This window comes from Macaca fascicularis, chromosome 9, assembly GCF_037993035.2.
Source record: "Macaca fascicularis isolate 582-1 chromosome 9, T2T-MFA8v1.1".
Lineage (NCBI taxonomy): Eukaryota > Metazoa > Chordata > Mammalia > Primates > Cercopithecidae > Macaca > Macaca fascicularis.
Window position 1 is genome coordinate 101517164 of NC_088383.1, and position 17078 is coordinate 101534241.

The 17078-nt window shown below is 45.4% G+C and overlaps 1 long non-coding RNA gene across 1 annotated transcript in view; it reads left to right on the top strand.

Moving 5' to 3' along the window:
• LOC102130565 (uncharacterized) overlaps positions 1 to 17078 on the top strand; it is a 61753-nt gene that overhangs the window by 34650 nt on the left and 10025 nt on the right. Inside the window, exon 2 of the long non-coding RNA XR_001493542.4 lies at positions 4567 to 4672. This is a non-coding gene — a long non-coding RNA (uncharacterized lncRNA). The remainder of the gene's footprint in view (positions 1 to 4566; positions 4673 to 17078) is intronic.

Consider the following 17078-nt stretch of genomic DNA (forward strand, 5'->3'; position numbering starts at 1 on the left):
CAGCTGTCCACAAGAGAGGACAGTAATCCAAAAGGCAAGGTGTGTCTTTTTGAGTAATGGGATTTGGGAGGATCAAAGAGACTTCAGTTTAACAGGATGAAAAATGTCTTTCATGGGAAGTTGGGGCAGGAGGTGTTGGCACTGCGAGGTGGTTTGCATGGTCCTAAGATCACAGGTATGATCAGGTGTTGACTGTAATTAGTTTTTGTTTTGGGTTCAGGCGAGAGAATTGGTGCGCAATTCTTGGCTAGCGTTGGTATTTTCCTTCACCTCTTAAATGGCAGAGTTCATAGTTTTTGTAAGACAAAGTTACCAACCTCATGATAACAATAACTCGCATTTGTTTTGTACTTACCCTTTACTGTTATGGACATTCTTTTATTTAATCCTCACAACCGCTTTGTGAAGAGGCATATTCATTATTGGCATTTTGCAGATGGCAAGATGGAGGCTCACAAAGGGTATGAAGCTGTGGCTGTGTAAGCTGAACAAGTGTAGAGAGCTAAGGTACAATAAGAAAACTACAGTTAATAATACTGTATTCTGTACTGGTGTTCGCCAAAAGAGAAGATTTTAGGTACTTTTTTTTTTTTTTTTTTTTTTAGACAGGGTCTTGCTCTGTCACTCAGGCTGGAGTGCAGTAGTGAAATCTCAGCTCACCACAGTCAAGACCTCTGAGGCTTAAATGGTCCTGCCACCTTGACCTCCCAAAGTGCTGGGTTTACAGACATGAGCCACCGTGCCTGGAAGATTTTGGGTACTCTTAACACACACACACACAAACACACACACACACAAGAAAGAGAGAGAGAGAGTTATCTGGGCACAGTGGCACATGCCTGTAGTCCCAGCTTCCCAGCTACTTGGGAGGCTGAGGTGGGAGGATTGCTTGAGCCCAGGAGTTCAAGGCTGCAGTGAGCTACTATGGCACCACTGTGCTCCAGCCTAGGTGACAGAGTGAGACCCTGTCTTAAAAATAGTAATAATAAAATAAATAAGTAAAAAAATGTAGCTATGAAGTGATGGGTATGTTAATTTGCTTGACTATGGTAATCACCTGGGCATGTGTATGTACCTCAAGATAAGTGTAGCCAAACATGTTACATACCTTAAGTATGTACAATTTAAAACAAGACGGAGGCTCAGGAAGGAGAAATAACTCGCTGAAGGTCACAGAGCTAGTAAGTGGCAGAGCCTGGATTCAAAAGTGAGCAGCTGCCTCCAGGTTGGGCTCATCATCATATTTCATGTACCCTCTAAATTCTTGTGGGGAAATTAGGATGCTTATTCAATCCATGCTGCATATAGAGGTTGTTAGGTGGTGAATACTTCTTGTCCATTTTTGTTTCAAAGATGGGGTTTCCCCCAAATACCCCTGGCCTCTGTCTCACCTTTACTCTCCCCCTGGGGAGATGAGCGGGTTGCCTGAGTGTGAGAAAGAAGGGCACCCATGGCCTAGCCTTTTTTTTTTTTTTTGAGATGGAGTCTCGCTGTGTCCCCCAGGCTGGAGTGCAGTGGCCGGATCTCAGCTCACTGCAAGCTCCGCCTCCCGGGTTTACGCCATTTTCCTGCCTCAGCCTCCCGAGTAGCTGGGACTACAGGCGCCCGCCACCTCGCCCGGCTAGTTTTTTGTGTTTTTTTAGTAGAGACGGGGTTTCACCGGGTTAGCCAGTATGGTCTGCATCTCCTGACCTAGTGATCCACCCGTCTCGGCCTCCCAAAGTGCTGGGATTACAGGCTTGAGCCACCGCGGCCGGCCGGCCTAGCCTTTTAACGACACATCTTGTTCTGCTCCTCCAGGGGCAGGTCTTCCTAGCTGGGTGAGGTGGGAGGCCTTCGGAGTTCTAGTGCTCCAGAGTATGTGAGTCTGCCTATCTTTGGAGTTTAATATGAGGAGACCCTTGGCCCTATATAAGCCAGAGTTTCCAAATCAGCTTATTAAAGGGGATATTTGGCCCCTATTTGATTATTCTCTTGTTTTCTTTCTCTGTTGATCTAGAACTCCAGATGGAGAAGAGAGTGTTATATATCCCCACTGTACCCTCTCCCAAGAGCTACTGTGGAAAATAAATAAAGAAATATGAGTCGGGTGCAGTGGCTCACGCCTGTAATCCCAGCACTTTGGGAGGCAGATCACCTGAGGTCAGAAGTTCGAGACCAGCCTGGCCCCATCTCTACTAAAAATATAAAAATTAGCCGAGTGTGGTGGCAGGCGCCTGTAATCCCAGCTACTCGGGAGGCTGAGGCAGAGAATTGCTTGAACCTGGGAAGCAGAGGTTGCAGTAAGCCAAGATTGCACCACTGCACCATTGCACTGCACTCCAGCCTGGGTGACAAGAGAGAGACTCTGTCTCAAAATAAAAAAATAAAAAGAAAAAAGAAAGAAAGAAAGAAGTGAGTTAAGTATTAAGACATCATATGAACGAAAGACTCTTGATCTAACATTCAATGAATCTACTGGGCACACTGGCTCATGCCTGCAATCTCAATTGAGGTTGGGTGGGTAGACGGCTTGAGCCCAGGAGTTCAAGACCAGCCTGCACAACATAGAGTGACCCTGTTCTACCAAAAAACACAATCTATCAGCCAGGCATGTGGCGTGCACCTGTAGTCTCAGCTACTCAAGAGGCTGAGGAGGCAGGATTGCTTGAGCCTGGGATGTTGAGGCTGCGGTGAGCCAAGATCACACCATTGCACTTCAGCCTGGGCTACAGAGCAATACCCTATCTCAAAAAAAAAAAAAAAAAAAAAAAAAGAAAGAAAAGAAAAACCAAAAACCCATCCAATGAATCCACTCCCTCCCAGGGTAATTGGTTCATCAATTGAGTTAAAGAAGAACATAGCAGGTACTTTGCTTACATGATCTCACTTAACTGCTGTAATAATCAGGTGAGATGAAATTTATTATCTCTGTCTCATCCATAAGAAAACTGTATCTTATTCAGTCAACAAATATTGGGTATAGCCCATAGCCAGACTTTATTCTAGGAGGCTCAGGAAGGTCATGGGAATTGCTCAAGATTGTATATAGCTGGTCAGTGGAAGAACTAGGATTTGAATTCGGGTCTGACCAATGCCATGGGTTAGGCTTTCCTTGGAGAGATGGGAGAGTGGGAACAAATAAAATAATGACAATAAACATATTGAGCCCTGACTTTATACCAGTATGAAACTTTATACCACTCAGTGCTTGTGATGCATTACCTCATCGAGTCTTTGCATCATCCTTACAAAGCAGGTATTGTTATCCTCATTATATACATGAGGAACATGAGGCTCAGTGATGTTAAACATGAGGCTCAATGAGCTCAGGAGTTCGAGACCACCCTGGCCAACATGATGAAACCCTGTATCTACCAAAAATATAAAAATTAGCCAGGTGTGGTGGCGCATGCCTATAGTCCCAGCTACTCGGGAGGCTGAGGTGGGAGGATTGCTTGAGCCTGGAAGCTGGAGGTTGCAGTGAGCTGAGATTGCACCGCTGCACTCCAGCCTGGGTGACAGAGTGAGACCCCATCTTTTTTTTTTTTTTTTTTTTTTTGAGACAGAGTCTTGCTCTGTCACCCAGGCTGGAGTGCAGTGGCATAATCTCAGCTTACTACAACCTACAACCTCCACCTCTCAGGTTCAAGCAATTCTTCTGCTTCAGCCTCTTGAGTAGCTGGGATTACAGGTGCCTACCACCACACCCAGCTAATTTTCATCTTTTTTCAGTAGAGACGAGGTTTCATCATGTTGGCAGATTGGTCTCGAACTCCTGACCTCAAGTGATCCACCCACCTCAGCCTCCCAAAGTGCTGGGATCACAGGTTTGAGCCACCGTTCCTGGTCAACCCCATCTTAAAAAAAATCAAAACAAAACAGTAAATGGTAGAGCTCCAGTTGAAGCCAGGTCTTCTCATTCCAAACTGTTAGCCTATGTGTAGTATTGCCTTTGTTTTCCTGCCTTTACAAAGGTAGTTGGGAGACATAGCCTCTGATATGACATCAGAACACCTTGAAACAATTAATTAAAAAGTGCAGATCAACCTGGTGGATGTGCATGGAGGTGCCCCAGAGTGGGGGAGGAAGGCAGAGGACGAGGTATGTGGGAGAAAGGGCTAGGAAGCAGAGTGAAGTGATTAATATTGGGTAGGTTGAACCAGGCTTCATGGGAGGCATTTTCAGCCAGGTTTCAGCTGATACATGCTTGATGACAGCAGAGAAAAATAACAGGGCAAGTCTGAGAATCAGGGATAATTTTTGAATGGCATGACTTTGTACATGGTAAATCAGTTGTAAAAAAACAAACAAAGCAACAGCAACAACAGCAAAACTCCATCTCCTCTGAAATGTAGGAATTGCCCTGTTGAAGAGATGGGCTGTATCCAGGTCCTCAGGGTTTTGTTTGCATGAACATTCAAGACCCAGAAAATCCTGGATTTTATCATGGTTTTCTGTTGTTAATTAATTGGGGTGAGTATGGGGTCATTTAATTTTTCTGGACCTTAATATCCTTATCTCTAAAATGAATGTGTATCCTCCAAAGTTCCATCTAGCAATAATATTTCTTCTCCTTTCTTTCAGGGCAGAGGACAATACCAGCCTCTGGCACACAGACGATGGTTGAGAAATGCTTGTTGGCTGGGTGTGGTGGTGCAAGCCTGTAATCACAGCACTTTGGGAAGTCAAGGTGGGCAAATTGCTTGAGTCCAGGAGTTCGAGACCAGCCTGGGCAACAGGGCAAACCTCATCTCTACAAAAATAAACAAAAAATTAGCCGGACATGTTGGTGCGCAACTGGGGTCCCAGCTGCTCAGGAGGCTGAGGTGGGAGGATCGCTTGAGCCCAGGAGGTTGAGATTGCAGTGAGCTGTGATTGTGCCACTGCACTCCAGCCTGGGAGATAGAGTGAGACCATGCCTCAAAAAAAAAAAAAAAAAAAAAAAAAAAAAAAAAAGTTGACTTGAACTAATTAAAGGCAGTGGTATTAATTGAAAAACAAATTCTCCTCATGTGGGCATGTCCTGCTTGCTATCTTGTTGCCTGTGCTCCATAGGTCATGTGGCCTTGCCCCTGAGTTATCCAGCTTGTCATCTCCTTGTTGAGGAAACCTCTCCCCGCCTTTCCACACAAAAATCACTTTGCTTCCCTCATTCTAAACTCTCCCTGGTATAGGCTCAATCTCTCTATGAATCCCTTGCATTCTTAATTCTTCCTCTGCCTTCTAGCTTTCCTGTTCTTAGGTATGGCTGAACTGGCGGTGTGCTTACTTTTCTTTTCTTTTTTTTTTTTTTTTTTTTTTTTTTTTGAGACGGAGTCTCGCTCTGTCGCCCAGGCTGGAGTGCAGTGGCCAGATCTCAGCTCACTGCAAGCTCCGCCTCCCGGGTTCCCGCCATTCTCCTGCCTCAGCCTCCCGAGTAGCTGGGACCACAGGCGCCGCCACCTCGCCCGGCTAATTTTTTGTGTTTTTAGTAGAGACGGGGTTTCGCCGTGTTAGCCAGGATGGTCTCGATCTCCTGACCTTGTGATCCACCCGTCTCGGCCTCCCAAAGTGCTGGGATTACAGGCTTGAGCCACCGCGCCCGGCCGGTGTGCTTACTTTTCATTTTTCGTTTGATGAATGGATAGTGTCTCACTTGCTCTCTTCCTGGAGACTGAACACATGCCTGCATGAAGAGTGTGGAGGAAGCCATATGATTGAAGGGGCAATGTCTAGTAATGTCATGCCTTAATTGTAGGCTCAAATTTTAATGATGAATTAACTTCTTGAAAGTTGATCTTTAGGCCAGGTGCAGTGGCTCACACCCATAATCCCAGCACTTTGGGAGGGTGAGGCAGGAGGATCTCTTGAGCCCAGGAATCTGGGACCAGCCTTGTGACATGGCACAATGGCATCTCTACTAAAAATACAAAAAAAAAAAAAAAAAATCAGCTGGGCATAGTGGCGCACACCTGTAGTCCCAGCTACTTGGGAGGCTGAGGTGGGGAGATTGCGTGAACCTGGGAGGTTGAGGCTGCAGTGAGCTGTGATGTTGCCACTGCACTCCAGTCTGAGTGACAGAGCAAGACCCTGTCTCAAAAAAAAAAAGAAAAGAAAGTTGATCTTTAAAATGAAGTGTGTACAGTGAGAGGAATATTTCAAGGAGGAATGGTTCTTTCATATATTTGGTTTAAGCAGATTTATTTAGTATTATATATAAATCAACCATGTATTTGATGGACTTCTTCACTTTTCACTTGCATGGCTTAGCACCATACCTGCAAAGCCCAATCTTTCTTTCTTTTTCTTACCATAGGCATGAATACCATTTTATTATTATTATTTTTGAGATGGAGCCTCGCTCTGTCACCCATGCTGGAGTGCAGTGGCATGATCTTGGCTCACTGCAACCTCCGCCTTGCGGGTTCAAGCGATTCTCCTACCTCAGACTCCCAAGTAGCTGGGATTACAGGAGCCCACCACCATGTCCTGCTATATATATATATATTTATTTATTTATTTATTTTTTAGTAGAAATGGGGTTTCACCATGTTGGCCAGGCTAGTCTCGAACTTCTGACCTCAAGTGATCCATCTGTGTCAGCCTCCCAAAATGCTGGGATTACAGATGAGCCACTGTGCCCAGTCCCTCTCCTCTCCTCTCCACTCCCCTCCCCTCCCCTCCTCGCCCCTTCTCTCGTCTCCTCTCTTCTCCTTTTCACTCTCTCTCTCTCTCTTTTTAAAGAGCTTGAGTCTCTCTGCTCAAAATTTCAAACTCAGAAAGTTTACTCACCTGGATTACTTTCATCTGGGCTTCTGAGCCTGCGTCAGAGCCTTGGAACCCAGCTGATCTACCTGTTTGTGGCAGTAGAGCGGCAGATGCCCTGGTTGGCCTCTGGTCTCCAGTCTCTCCTTGTTCCTCACTAACAGGCCTCCAGCTGGGCTTAGGGCCAGAGCCCCTTGAAGCTGAAGTGTCTACAACCCAGGTCTGGCCAAAAAGATATCCGTAGAAGCTTCCTCCGGGAGCTTTCAGGAGAGCCCCATTGTTTCCCTGATAAAAAGGGACAAGTCCAATCAGTACATGTGTTTTGCCCTTGACTCCTCCCCTTCTTTCTGTGTGGAGTATGAGCACCATGCTGGAGGAGCAGCCCAGCTTTCCATTGTGAGGAAGAAAGTCAGGCACTAAGAGTAGCGGAGAAAAATTAGAAGGAAGCTGGGACCTTGTTTTCTGTAAGCAACTGCTTCAGCCTTATCTTAAGACTTCTATAATGTGAAAAAAAAAAAAGAGAAAAAAACCCTATTTGGTTAAGTGCTGCGTTCAGTTACTTGCAGCTAAGTAAAATTTTAAATGATGCGGTGGCTCATACTTGTAATCCCAGCACTTTGGGAAGCCGAGGCAGCCTAATGACTTGAGGTCAGGAGTTCAAGATCAGCCTGGCCAACATGGTGAAACATTGCCTCTACTATAAATACAAAAAAAATTAGCTGGGCATTGTGGCGGGTGCCTGTAATCCCAGCTACTTGGGAGGCTGAGGCAGGAGAATCGCTTGAATCCAGGAGGCAGAGGTTGCAGTGAGCCAAGATCGCACTACTGCACTCCAGCCTGGGTGACAGAGTGAAACTCCATCTCAAAAAAAAAAAAAAAAAAGGAAAAAGAAAGAAACCCTATCTCTACTAAAAATACGAAATTAGCTGGGTGTGGTGGCACGTGCCTGTAGTCCCAGCTACTCAGAGGGCTGAGACAGGAGAATCGCTTGAACTCGGGAGGTGGAGGCTGCAGTGAGTCAACGTTGCACCACTGCACTCCAGCCTGGACGAGACAGAGTGAGACTCCGTCTCAAAAAAAAAAAAAACAAACTTTTTTTTTTAACTGATGCAACTAGAAAATAGAGGAAAATGTGAAAATTATAGGCCTCAGGAAACACTTGACATACCTTGACAATATTGGCAGCCAAATGTAGCTGGTCGTTAATATATTTTGCCCGGTGTTGGTCTATCCAGAGTTTGTCAGTGATTATTTGGGTCCTCTCTTTCTTCCTTCCTTTCTTTCCTTCCTTCCTTTCCTTTTCAACAAATTTTGCTGAACAGCTTCTATATCTATGAAACAAAATAGCCGTATCTGCCTTCAAATAATTATACAAATCTATAATTATGGAACAATCTAAATACAATAAAAGAAAATACAGATGACAGTGAGGATATGTAATTGAGGCACCAGATCTGGTCAGGGAGCCTGAGGGGCTGAGGTCTGCTCTGAGACTAGAAGGATGAACAGGAGTTTATTAGGCAAAGGCGGTGGCCAGAGTGAAAAGCAGCAGCATGCATGAAGGCCTCAGGGCTGTAGAGAGCATGGTGCTTTTGAGGAACTGAAAGTAGTGCCCTGTGACTGAAATATTGAGAGTAAAAAAGAAAGTAGCACAAAATTAGGCTGGAGACATAAACAGGGGCCAGATGATGCTGGGCCCTGTGGTCAGTTTATATTAAGGATTTGGGTCTTTATCCTAGATGAATAGGAAGTCATGGAAGATTCTAAACCTGTAGGGTGACCTGACCAGATTTGAGTTTAACAAAACAAGTGCCATTCTAGTCATATGAACTAGAATGGACTAGAATGGAGATGTGAGGTGCAGGTGATGTGGGGAGCCCATTTAGGATACCAGACAGAGGATGTGGGCAAGGTGAGGGATGAGGGCAGCTTGGATTAAGGGGTGGCAGTGGAAGTGTAGAAAAGTTTTGGGATTTGAATACTATTTAAAATGTAAAACTTATAGGGCCTGGTGATGGAGTAGAAATAACTGTTGATGGGTGGAGGAGTTCCAAGAGGACTCCTCGATTCTGGCTTGCAAAACTGGATGTCCAGTAGGGGGTGGGGGTGGCATTTACTGAGAAAAGAAACCTGGAGGAGGCCTGAGTTGGGTGGGGGGCTTCATGATGAGTTCCCACTGAACACACCAAGCGTGAGGAGCCTGGAGACAGCCATGGGGCTGTGGGAGTAGGTGGTGTGAGTAGGATCTGGTGCTTAGCCGAGAGGTCTGAGCTGGAAGCATCAGCATTTAGATGGAGTGGATGAAGTCATAAATCATGAGATTATTTAAGGAGAGAAGACAGTGAACAGAGAAGGGGGCTTAGGACCAAGCTGATACCAAGATGAATAACCTTGTTTCCACCCTCAAGGAGCTATGGCTGCGTAGAGGTGATGAGCTATGCACGTATGTAATTATAGTATCGTCAGAAAAGGACTTATACTCTACCAATACCATAAATGATGCATTCGGAGGAGGGAAACATTATACCAGCTGAAGGGATTAGCAACAGCTTCATGGAAACACATTTAAGACCATCTTTTTTTTTTTTTTTTTTTTTTTGGCAGGGGGGCAGGGTCTCACTCTGTTGCCCAGGCTGCAGTGCAGTGGCATGATCATGGCTCACTGCAATCTGGAGCTCCTAGGCTCAAGCAATCTTCCTGCCTCAGCCTCCCAGGTAGCTAGGACTACAGGTGCGTGCCACAATTCTTTTAAAAAATTATAGAGATAGGGTCTTGAACTCCGGACTCAGGTGATCCTCTTGCCTTGGCCTCCCAAAGTACTGGGATTATAGTCATGAGCCACTGCACCCAGCCTTAAGACCATCTTTGTTGTATAGCTAGAATAAAGTGAGGCGGATGAGGGTAGCGATAGGCTTCCAAGTGGAAAGAGTGACTTGACAAAGAGTTTGAGGCTGAAAAACCAAGACCCATGGCAAATTTCAGGGAGTTCAGCTTATCTGGAGATAGGGTATAAGTGGGGAATCATTTAAAAGGTGAGTTGGAGCCAGACTGAGGAGGGCTGCAGAAATACCTGGCTGAGGTGCTTGACCTGTAGGAGTGGGGACCTAACTAAGGTTTGTAGGACAAGTAGGGGGAGGGTGCCTTGACTAAAGCAGTGATTGAAGAAGACTCCTGGATTCCCATGTGGGAAAAAATATGTGTGTGTGTGTGTTTATGTGTGTGTGTGTGTGTATTTAGGAAACCTCATAGAATACAACCCTGGTAGTCCTGTGGGCCCACAGGAAATGGACAGTGGTTTGTCTCTGTTTCCCTGGAGACACACGCATGGTGTCTTGTCTTTGCCTCTCTCAGCTTTCCCATACTCTTTGCAGATCAGCTTTCTCTGTAAGGGCCTTGGCTTCTACTTTCCCTTCGCCTGCTTTGCAGGAGGTTTGGGTTGCCATGGCACCCACTCTGACCCCGATCCACTGGATCTTATATCAGACCCCACCATCATTTGCTGCAGTCTCTCTGCTGATCATAGCATAAAGACAGGCTGTACCTTTTGGTGACTCCAAATTGATATTCTAGTCACAATCAGTACAATAATCTCCTGATCACATTTCCTGTTGGTGGGTAAGTCTAGCATTTGCACAGATTTGCTGGACACAACTTGACTCACATTGTTTCCACATTTGCTTAATAACAGGTTATTATCTGCTGTAAGAATGAGGACAGGAACTGTTTGTCTTGTCTCCCACTGCGTCTATTGCCATATAACAAATTACCCCAAAACTTGGTGGCTTAACACAGTAGGCATTTATGATCTCACAGTTTCTGTGAGTTAAGGATTTGGAAGTAGCTTGTCTGGATGGCTGTGGTTTGGGTTGCTTATGAAGTTGCAGTCAGGATGTTGGTTGGGTTACAGTCATCTGAAAGTTTGAATGAAGCTGGAGGATCCACTTCCAAGATGGCACACTCACATGGCTGTTGGCAGAAGGCTTCGGTTCCTTATGACATGGACCTTTCCATAGGGCTGCTTGAGTGTCCTCACGACATGGTAGTTGATTTTCCCCAGAACAATTGATCCAAGAGAGAGCAAGGAGGTGGACATACACTGCCTTTTATAACCTAGTCTCAGAAGTCATACATCATCACTATTGCTACATTCTATTTGTTAGAAGTGAGTCATTATGTCTGTCCCACACTCAAGGGAAAGAGGAATTAGGCTCCATCATTGAAGGGAAAATTGTAAAATAATTTGTAGATGTATTTTATATTTTTTATTTTCTTTGAGACAAAGCCTCACTGTTTTGCCCGGGCTGGAGTGCAGTGGTGCAAACACAGCTCAGTCAGCCTCAATCTCCTAGGCTCAAGGATTCCTCCCACCTCAGCTTCCCAAGTAGCTGGAGCTATAGGTGTGTGCCACCATGCCCAGCTACTTTTTTATTTTTTGTAGAGACAGGGTCTTACTGTGTGGCCCAGTCTGGTCTAGAATTCCTGGGCTCAAGTGATCCTCCTGCCTCTGCTTCCCAAAGTGTTGGGATTACAGATGTGAGCCACCATGCCTGGCTGCAGATGTATTTTAAAACCACCACAGCCACCGTAACTTTAGCACCTATTATGGTGCCTGACATATAGCAGTTAATAATGGCTTGCAAAAGGAACAGTTGTTCTCTCTCCTAAACTTGATTCACTAGCACTGAAAGAGTGGCAGTCACTATAAGGCAGGCCGTCATACCAAGGAATGGCCATTTCAGGCTTCATTCAGCTTTAGTGTCTTCCCATGTGTTGTTCTATCAGGAAATGGTGGGCCATTTTGAGAAGTCGCTTGGCCAAGAACACAAATATAGGCTGCTGAGATCCCTTTAGATGTTGGCATAAAACTAGCCAAAGAGAGAGGAGGTCTCAGAGGTTTGTAAGAGTTGAGTTCTGCTAGCGAATTAGAATTTTTATTAAATATTTATAATAGGGGGCTTCTAATAAAATTATTAATACTATTATTTTGAGGAACAAATCCTTTATATTTAATATATCTCTGAAGACTTGGGATTATTTGTGTCTATAAGATCGAACAGGGCAGGGTGCGGGCCTGTAATCCCAGCTCTTTGGGAGGCTGAGGCAGGCAGATCACTTGAGATCAGGAGTTCAAGACCAACCTGGCCAACATGGTGACACTCTGTCTGAACTAAAAATACAAAATTAGCAGGGTGTGGTGGTGTGCGCCTGTGATGCCAACTACTTGGGAGGCTGAAACAAGAGAATTGCTTGAACACGGGAGATGGAGGTTGCAGTGAGCCGAGATTGTGCCATTGCACTGCAGCCTGGACAACAGAGCAAGACTTAGTCTCAAAAAAAAAAAAAAAAAAAAATCAAATAGATTCAGGTCAGAGCAGGTGCTGTGGAACATAACCATGCTGGAGCAGGAGCACAACGGGGTTCTTTATTACAGTTCTTTGCATCCCAAGTGTTCAAAGAGAAAAGAAGGTGGGTGTTAGGTGCTGCGGCCATGGACTTGACATTCAGTGGGGAGGAGTGCAATGAGCTGCAGCACTGTTTTGTTGTTATTGTTGGAGATGAGGTCCTGCTATGTTGCCCAGGCTAGAATGCAGTGGTTATTCACAGGCATGATCATAGCACACCACAACCTCAGACTCCTAACCTCAAGTGATCCTCCTGCCTCAGCCTCTCAAGTAGCTGGAATTGCAGGCCTTTAGAATCCACCATAGCTTTCATGCTGGAGCTGTGCTCTTCCTGGTCAGCCCATAGCCAATGACAGAGAATGGTGAGTGCAGGCCTAGCTATTTCTGTCTAACGTGGGACTTCTCAAATGGCTCCCTGTGGAGCTGACTGAGATTCTGTCACATCTGTCTTGTGATCCTAGGCTCTCCCTGCCCAGTTCTGCTGCCTCCTCCTTTATCTTCCATGGGTGTCTCCCTCTCCCCAGTGAGCCTCTTGCTCTCTTGGCTTTATCTCAGCATTCCGGAGGACATGAATGACACGGGAGGAATGAGGCCATGTGGTCATGATAACCATTGGAAGACCTACTGGGCAAGCCTTTAAGATCTTCTAGCTCAGGCTTTGAGAACTAGTGTCTGCTGGATGGGGATCTTGGCTTTAGAAACTTATTTTGGAAGGAATTTCCAAATTGCTTACATGATATTGTAGGCCAAGGCGGAAGTTTGGGCATCATTGTAGATGAGGGTACTGGTGTCAAGGCTCCCCAGGAATGGAGAAGAACAGTGCAAGGGGCTCACCAGACAAGCTCCTCAGAGCAGTCAGAACTGTGTTTCCCCAGTGCTGGGACACAGGGAGGCAGTCTCACTGTGCACTATTGCCATTTGCAGGAGGTGATAGAGCTTGCCCAAGGAAGGGGCAGGAGATTGCGGTGGTTAAGTGCTTTGGAGGCAAATAGGCCTGGGTGTGAGCCTGGCAGTGCTACCTACTAGCTTGGTGATGTTGGACATGTGACCTAAGCTCTTCATCTCTCAGCTTCCTCGTTGGGAAGATGGAGATGATAATATAAGTCTACTTCTTAGATTTGCTGGGAGGATTTTTAAAACTCCTTCTAAAATGCTCAGCATTGTACGTAATTGAATCAGGTAAAGTTCTCAGCTGTAAGCAACAGAAACTGACTCAGGTTGACTGAAATAGAAAAAAGAATGGATCAAAAAGCCAGTGGGCAGCTCCCAGAATCCCCAAAGAGGCTAGAAAGGCAGCTCAGAGAACAGATAGAAATAAGGGCAGTAGCCAGGGCCATAGTCAAAATCCTGCCATAAATCCAGCCTGGTGAGGATGCTGCTGCTGCCATCATTGATCGCTGGATGCCTTTGCTGTTTCCCGTCATAGAACCCAGACCCTGCCCTTGGCCTTGTTGCCACTGTTGCCTGGAAACGGGTGTGGCTGTCACCACTACCACTGCTAGCCCAGCCACCAGAATGGCTTCTCTGTGGTTCTCAGCCTCTTTTCTGCTTCCCCTCTCCTTCCCTTTCCACCTCTACTTTCCCCTTCCCCCTCTTCTTCCTCTGCCTCCTCACCTTCCCCCCTGTCTATTTCTTTCTCTATCCTTCTTCACATTTTCTCCGTCCACTGGCTAGTTATCCTCATCCATTAGCTGTACCAATTTTTTCCCATTAAAGGAAGAAATAGGCTGGGTGTGGTGGCGCACGCCTGTAATCCCAGCTATTCAGGAGGCTGAGGCAGGAGAATTGCTTGAACCTGGGAGGCGCAGGTTGCAGTGAGCCGAGATCGCGCCATTGCACTCCAGCCTGGGCAACAAGAGCGAAACTCTGTCTCAAAAACAAAACAAAACAAACAAACAAAACAACAAAAAAGGAAAAAATACATGACCCAATGCTCCTTCTTCAACTTCCTTCCTATCTTCTTTCCTTCTTTAAATGTCTGGAAAGTTTATTTTTATTCCTCACTTCAATCTGTCCTCCACCTCTTTAATTCACTATAACTGCCCTTCCCAAGGTCACCAGTGACCTCTCCATTGCTTTGCCAAGGCTGACTTTTCTATCCTCCTCGACCTCTTGGGAACACTTGATTTTGTTGACTATGACCTCCCTTTGAGACTCTTTCCTGTTCTCGGCTTGGTGATGCCATGCTTTTCTGGCTTCCTCCTTTCTCGGACCTGATTATCTTGATATTCCTTGTGGGCTTTTCCTTATAACAAAATACTACAAACTGTGTGTCTTCAGCAACAAAACTGTATTGTTTCATAGTCCTGGAGCTTGCAATTTGGAGATTAACATGTTGGCAGGACTTGTTCCTTGGCTTGTAAAGCATCACCCTGATCGGTGCCTTCATCTTCTCGTGGTGTTCTCCCTGTTACATGCCTCGGGTTCAAATGTTTCCTTTTTATAAGGACGCCAGTCATATCGTATTAGCTCCCCTCCTCTACCATAACTTCATTTCTGTTGCTTATAACAGAATACTTGAAACTGGGTAATGTATTTACTTATTTATTTATTTTGAGAAGGAGTCTTGCTGTGTTGTCCAGGCTGGAGTGCAGTAACACAATCTTGGCTCACTGCAACCTCTGCCTCCCAGGTTCAAGCAATTCTCTTGCCTCAGCCTCCTGAGTAGCTGAGATTACAGGCACACACCACTACACCTGGGTAATTTTTGTATTTTTAGTAGAGATGGGGTTTTGCCATGTTGGTCAGGCTGGTGACGAACTCCCAACCTCAGGTGATCCACCCGCCTTGGCCTCCCAAAGTGCTGGGATTATAGGCATGAGCCACCATGCCTGGCTGAAACTGGGTAATTTATAAAGAAAAGGAATTTATTTCCTACAGTTCTGGAGGCTGAGAAATGCAAGGTCAAGGGGCCACATCTGATGAGAACCTTCTTGCTGGTGGGGACTCTGTGGAGTCCTGAGGCAGCGCACGGCGTCACATGGTGAGGGCGTGGATGTGCTAGCTCAGGGCTCTTCCTCTTGTTATAAAACCACCAGTCCCATTCCCATGATAACCCAGGAATCCATCACCCCATGAATCCATGAATGAATTCATCCCTTCAGGAGGGCAGAGCCCTCATGACCCAATCCCAATCGTCTTTTAAAGTCCCCGTCTTTCAATACTGCCACAGTGGGGATTAAGTTTCAATGTGAGTTTTGGAAGGGACTGACATTTAAAGCATAGCACTCATCTTAGCTAATCACAGCTACGTTGGCTCTATTTCCAAGTAAGCTCCCATTCTAAGGTGCTGGGGGTTAGCACTTCAGCACATAACATTTAGGGGAACACAGTTCAATCTATAGCACTCTTTAAACGTTGCTTTCCTTTGGCCATGTTCTTAGGCTCCTCCCCTGAGAAACTTTATCCAAACTCATGGCTTTAATGACCATACCACCTTAGAATGATGCTACCCCAGAGTGTTTCTCAAACCCAGTTCTCTCCCTCAGTTCTGGAGGAACAGATCTGATTACCCAGCAGTTATATTTGGATATTTACAGGTCCCTTTTTTTATTCATTTTATGAGTCAGGATCTCACTCTGTTGCCCAGGCTGGAGTACAGTGGTAAGATAATGGTTCACAGCAGCCTCAAATTCCTGAGCTCAAGCCATCCTCCTGCCTCAGCCTCCTAAGTAGCTAGGACTACGGGCATGTGCCACCATGCCCAGTTAATTTTCTTATTTTTGTAGAGATGGGTGTCTCTCTATGTGGTCCAGCTAGTCTTGATCTCCTGGGCTCAAGCAATCATCCCACCTCAGCCTTCCAAAGTGCTGGGATTGTAGGAATGAGGCACTGACCAAGTCCTTTGTGTAATGTTTCAGATTGAATTTATCTTTTCCTTAAAGCTGCTGCTTCTCCTGAGTTTCTGATCTCAGAGACTGGCCCCATCATCTACCTTGCTCTACCATGGTGGGAGACCACCCTGGAGGCTTGCTTCAGTTTATCAGTCCCACCCCTTCCAGTCACCATGTCCTTCAATAGCATCACATGTTTCTTTTTTTTCCTCTCTCTCTTTTTTTTTTTTTTTTTTTTTTTTTTGAGACGGAATGCTCTCGCTCTGTCAACCAGGCTGCAGTGCAATGGCGTGATCTCGGATTCCTGCAACCTCTGCGATTCTCCCACATCAGCCTCTGAGTAGCTGGGATTACAGGCAACCTGCCATCATGCCTGGTTAATTTTTGTATTTTTGTAGAGATGGGGTTTTGCCATGTTGGCCAGGCTGGTCTTGAACTTCTGACCTCAGGTGATCTGCCTGCCTCAGCCTCCCAAAGTGCTGGGATGACAGGTGTCAGCCACTATGCCCAGCCTATTTTTATTTTTTGAACTGAACATTCCTTCATACTTGTTTTATATGGTCAGTATACTACATTGGTAGCAATGATTCATTTTGTTAGTCATGAAACAAACAACAACAACAAAAAAACAATTCTTACATTTTACTTTGTTTCTCAGAAGTGAAAGATGTTTTAAGAATGTGTTTTCATGAGATTTGCCAAATATTTTTCATTGCACAATAGCTTTTTTTTTTTTTTTCCTCTTCCTTTTGGAGAATTGTTGGGTTGATGAAGCTTTTGAGATAGGTAAGAACACATGTGCTGACACAGTTTGGGAAAGCAAAAACAATTTAACTTGAAGAAAAGCCCCTAGAGAAATGACACTCTCCCAAGGATGTTCGAAACCCAGTTATAGGAAGTACTGTCTTCAGCCGACAATGTGATTTGGGTTAACAGCCAGCAGAGCTGGGGGAAACGCTGACAGTCCTCCAAATACCACAATGCAGTGTTAGAATCAGACTCGCTATGTTGAAATTTAAGAGGATTTACATTTTAATTACTTGCTCAAAATTTGCCCTCACAATTGGTCCTTTAGGCGAATGTTAATCCCATTTACTTCTCTCTAATTTTAATGCTC